Raw genomic sequence first — 6,402 nt, forward strand, 5'->3', positions numbered from 1 at the left:
TACGTGAACACCGCATCTAAACGAGAGAAGAGGTTTTTTTTATTTTATTATTTTTACAGACGAAGGGTTTGAGCAATGCTTATGTAAAACATCAAAACAATCTTATTTTCAAAGATTTTTTCTTTAAAGACAATTGCAAACGAAAAAATTATAACAAAAAAAAAATTACGCTTAAATTTCAACTTTGAAATAATAGTTATGTTCTGGAAAAGTAAAAAAAAAAAAAAAAAAAAAAAATCTTGAAGGAGTTTCAGATGTCAAGAGTTTTCATCACAGAAGGAAAACGTGGAATATTCTTAAATGATATTCGACATAAAATATTTGAAAATGAATTGAAACACGAAATGTATTTTATGTAAAGTTACACAGTTTATTCGAATTTAATCTTTAATTTTAAAATAAAGAAAAGAACAAGGAAGTGCTCAATTTTCTTACATAAGCAGGAAATTGGTTACTGATTTGCTTATTTTTCGCTTGCACGGGGAAGGGAATGTTTAAAATTGCCAAATCATGCTGCTAACGGCCCCTATCTAAAATATGTATACCATTTTAAATCGCATTCAAAAACAGCAATTGCTTGCTAGGACTTTTTTTTTTCGAATTCAACAAGCTCCCAACAAGGCTTAATGCATTAAATTTAATAAAATAGTCATTGTAATCAAGATAAAACTAAACATTTTTTATTATCAAGTTTACATTTAATCTATTTTAATAATTACATAAATTCACTGATTTAAGTATTACAGTTATTAATAACAATTCCAATTCAAAATCTTCCAAGAGAAGAACAGATTCCCTCTTTGCCAAACTTTAAGTCCTGTTTCAATAACAAATTTAAAAAAATATTTTTTTAAAAAAAATGACATTTAAATTTGCAAATTTGATGAAAAAATAATCACCTTCTTGAAACTTTGCGACTGTGGCATCCAGAAGAAACAAATATCTATTGAATCACATATTTTTTTAAAAGAAAGAAGTATAAAATAGTTAGCACCAGCAGGAATTTGTCTTAAATCGATTATTTTGTAAACAAGGATATATTTGCCATACACTTCAGAAATTATCCATTCGTAGGTAATATATTTTTCATTATGTTTTGTAATGAATTGAAAGGCTTTTCTTAAAAGTTAAAAATGAAAATTTTAAAAATCTTACAAAATTAACTTCAATTTTTTTTTTTTTCTCTTTTACTTATCTTAAACATTTGTTTTCAGCAAAGCTTATTAAAATATGCTTAAAAATGCTAAAATCTCAACATAACAATGTCTATGCTTAGTGTATCTTTAATTTTCCAACATTCTCAAGTAGAAATTGAATACATATTACCGATTTAAATCGTTTGCTTAAGATAATGTTATCGATTTAAATAATGTTGCACAAAATAAAGTACAGACCACTATAATAATTTTTGATCGAACGATAGAATTGTTATGTACTAATGATAGGTAAGTACTTTATTTTCGTTGCATTAGAGCTGCTTAATGGGCTATTGTGTCACGGTCTGGGAAACATCCCTGCGGATGATCCGAAGACTTCTATCATAATTTTCTCATTTGTGAGACCACTTACTCAATTTAGACATAGATCTAAAAGGGAAGGAAATTTTCTCCAGATCCCTTTACCCATGGTGATGCTCAGTGACGACCACAGGACTTTCGATTCCACAGATTTTACGAGCTCGTACATCGCATGTACTCGGTGGATCTTAGCGAAATCAAAGTATCGAACTCCACCCTTCCGGACCGGATTCCGATTAACTACTAGATTACCGCGACTCTACGGACTAATGAAGTTTTAATGGTTAGAGGGATTGCTTTATTAAATTCTACATAGTTTAAGAAGACGTTATGTTGAGCTTCAAAATCAGGAGGGAAATACACACTTTTTCTGAATAAATGACTTTTTTTATGACAGATTTAGATTCTTGACCCACAAAATAGAGGGAGAGGTAGTGGAAATCTGGAAAATTTAGTCCTAATAGTTTAGGCAGAAAAGTGGTCGAAACTTTAGACTCTTTAATGTTAATTTCAATTTTTGATTTCTATGAATTTAAATTTTTAATTTCTATTTAATTAAACAATGGTCAAAACTGTTTAATTATAATCTTTAGAATTATCTACATAATTTTAAACTAACAAAATCCAAAACTTTAACGGTATCCGTGGAATAGTTTTTGAGAAATAAAAATTTAAAAATATGGATTTTTGAAATTTCATTACTTAATAATGATTTGATTGATTTGAAGTCATTTTAAGTTAATCTTTAAAGATTTTGATTATATCATATAGCCTTCATTTGCATGCAAAAATTACACGTAATAGAGCAATGACAAAGTTTTGAAATGCGCATGTAATCATATTTTTAAAAAAAAGGAGAAAATAGCAAAAGCAATGAAAAATTATTTACACACTTTTCAAAAAATTCTAATAACTTTAATTCATATGGAATGGAAATCTCTATGTTTCATCTATCATTTAACCCCCTGGCGCACATTTGACACCGGTGTCCCTTATATATATATATATATATATATATATATATATATATATATATATATATATATATATATATATATATATATATATATATATATATATATATATATATATATATATATATATATATATATATATATATATATATATATATATATTGTTGTTGTTCATTTACGTCGCACTAGAGCGCTGCACAATGGGCTATTGGCGACGGTCTGGGAAACATCCCTGAGGATGATCCGAAGACATGCCATCACAATTTTGATCCTCTGCAGAGGGGATGGCACCATAGAGTTGATATAGTAGGTAGAGGAACCAAGTCCGCTTTATTCCTTCCGAAAAGACACGCCACAGATAGCAAGCAAAGAGTTACAATCACGTGATGGAAAGAGTGCAATACTTGGCGCAGTATCACAAATGTTGGCGCACTAAGTTTTTAAACAGCTTTATTTCGATATTACCGATGCGCAAATAATCGGAGCATTTGAAAGAGAGAAAAAAAATATTTTCGTTAATCATATTTCTTTAATATTATTAAATGGGTTTTTAAAACATGAGGAGTTTTTTTTCTCTTAACAAATAATTTTTAATTAAAGTACTGCCTTTATTTAAAAAAATTCAGTAGTTCTCGTCTGTACCCTTAACACTATTCCTTAAAATTTATTCATTATATAAAAATAAAAAACGATATTCTGCATCACTTATATTTATTACTATATTCAGAAATTTTTTTTTTAAATGTTTTTATTGCAAAGACCTATTTAAAAAAAAAAATTACTAATATATATTGTAATAACTATTGTTATTTTTTAAAAAAAAATAATAACTTCGATACAAAAATCAGGATTTTTTTTAAATCTACCAGGGCTTAAAATGTGAATTTGAAAATGTTGCCCTTCTTTTTTAATGAAACACAAGTTCGTTTAAAAAATTAATTTAATCTTTACGTTTTAAAAGTTTTATCACTGTTAGATAAAACAAATTGTAAAATTAAACAGATTGTCTGAAAAAAGTTCGATGCTTAGAAATAACGTTAATGTTGCAACACTTTTATCATTTTTATTTATGCTCACCAAGAGACTGCTCGAGAGGTAATATCAAATTTCGGGAAAAATAGCTTCGGGGAAAATAAAACCCGTTTTTAGTAGAACAGATTAGTTAGAAAACATATTTTTGATTAAATTTAATTGCGTTTAGAATTTTATTTATATATTGAATACATTAAAATATTTATACAATAAAGATTATTTACATTATTAATTTAGAATTTTGACTTCTTTTTTCCTGACACTTAAAATAGATATTTTCAAAAATAAACTGCTGTTGCATTTTAACTTAATACTCAACAATTTGTCTAAATATGAAATAAAATATTTATTCTAATATAAAAGTTTTCAGCTCCGAATAGAGAAAAATATAAGATTAAAAGCATTAAACTAATCAAAGAAAATAATCAAAGAGTTTAATTAGAAATTTTACTTTGTATTTCATGTACAATCTAATTCCATAAATTACTAGGAAGTTTAAATTGTACACACAAAGAGACTAGTAGAAAAGCTTTCGAAATTTAAACAAAAAATACTTAAATAAAAGAGAAAGCAATTAGAATTTTTACTTTGTACTAAATGTAGATTGAAACTAATGACGAACTTATAATTAAAATATCTTACTTTTTTTTGTGATAGAAATTGCAATTTATGCAACTTTTTATGAGGTAAATTTATGCAACTATTATAGGTCAATGTATATTTAATAATTTTTATGCGGAAAACCAGTATCTTAGAAAGTAGCAGTTAAAGATATTTTACTTTACAAATAAAAGAACCATAATCATTTTATGGACATTAAGAAAATTACAATGCCCATCCATAAAAAATGTAATTTTCTTAAAAATAGTAAGTGCATTTAAAACTATATCTTTTAGCCAGCTGCAAATTAAATATATACAATCTAGATAAAGGTAAAAACAGTTGAAATTTTACAAGAAAGGTTCACGATGCTAAATCTTTGCACCACAGCCAGCTGTTAGCCTTGGCCGTCTGAGCAGTTTATTCCATACCAATGCATAACATGCGCTAATTTACTGCACTAATTTACTCCTATACAACTTATCCACTTCTATGTTATGTTTTCTAAATTTGTTGCACTAAATCAAACTAATTCTACGCTTTAATATACTAGTAAAATAAAGTATTTCCAATAAAGCAACTATTTAAAAAAAAAAAAGAAGATAAACAAGTACTTAATGATTATATTAAATATACCTTAATTTATTTTCTAAATAGTACATAATTTGTATTCATTTTATGTATAGTAACAGAATTATATAATTTTATTAAAAATTAACACTAAAACTACTATACACTATTTTATATTTAAATACTAAAAATATTTCATAGAATTTAATTATTCATCAAACATATAAGAATATACAAATAATTTGGTTTTTAAGCATTCCTATGTAATTTAAAAAACACAACTTCTTATGTACCATATTTTTTATTTAAATATATATATTTAAAGGAAACATTTTAGAACAAGATAAATATTGGGTTTTAGTAATCAAGAGGTAAAGATATACAAAATCTTCAGAATATACAGAAATGATATCGACATTTAAAGAGAACTAAAACAAAACCGAAAATTTACTCAACTGTTCCTTGGCGCTAAAGTATCTCGCCAAGGAAGCCAACAAAGCTTTGCAGCTATTTCAGCTAAAAATAGAATATATATTGAAATACACTTAAACATTATAAGTTTAAAGTTTAAGAAACAATAAAAACTTATGTTAAATGCAAAAAAAGTGAGCAAAAACGAGCGTAATTGATTATTAAAGCAAATAAAATATGATTATCAGAGCATGATTGAGTATCGGAAAAATTTTAAAATCAATTTTAAAATAGAAAAAGTGAAAAAAAATGTCGCCCTTTCTTGTAAAAAGTTATCGGACAGTCCCTAGAAAACTTCTCCGTGCAGCAAAATGCTCAGGACTTTTGTACCATTCTTATTTCTGAATTAAAAAGATAGACAGTTAATTGCATCAGACGATCGCAATGCTAAACGTATGGACGGGAATCGAAGCGGTCTCAGTGAACGGCAAGTTTGGGCTACAGTCACGTGACTTTATCTTGTCCACGGGTCGGGGGTTATTCTACTCTCTCTACCCAGTATTTCAACTCTATGGATGGCACCCCTGCTTCGGTAGCCCGAATACCTGCACGCGAAGTCGAGCACTTTACGGTAGCGCAGTTTAACGAGGACCAATACCGCACACCCTCGGTCCCTACGCAGAATGATCCAAGTGGTCACCCACCCGCACACTGACCGCAGCCAGTGATGCTTGACTTCGGTGATCTGATGGGAAACGTGGCTTAACGATCAGTCCACTGCGGGACCATATATATATATATATATATATATATATATATATATATATATATATATATATATATATATATATATATATATATATATATATATATATATATATATATATATATATATATATATATATATATATATATATATATATATATATATATATATATATATATATATATATATATATATATATATATATATATATATATATATATATATATATATATATATATATATATATATATATATATATATATATATATATATATATAATTAGTTCTAATTAAAAAAATTAGTTCAAAATGTAGAGGAAACATGGAAAAAAATACAGAACAATGAAGAAAAAAAAAGGGGGGGAAAGAAAAACAATAATAAAAATAAAAATAAAATAAAAGTCGTGTGAGCTGATTAAAAGATTATATTTTTTATTTTCCTGTTTCTTATTAAATTTTTTTTACCTCTTTTTCGTTTTTTTTTTGTCCTTCGGTTTCTTGTTATTTTTATTTTTATTATTATTTTTCTTTTC

The sequence above is a fragment of the Parasteatoda tepidariorum genome, chromosome 7 (assembly GCF_982258835.1).
Source record: "Parasteatoda tepidariorum strain Cologne lab strain chromosome 7, Ptep-v5.0, whole genome shotgun sequence".
Lineage (NCBI taxonomy): Eukaryota > Metazoa > Arthropoda > Arachnida > Araneae > Theridiidae > Parasteatoda > Parasteatoda tepidariorum.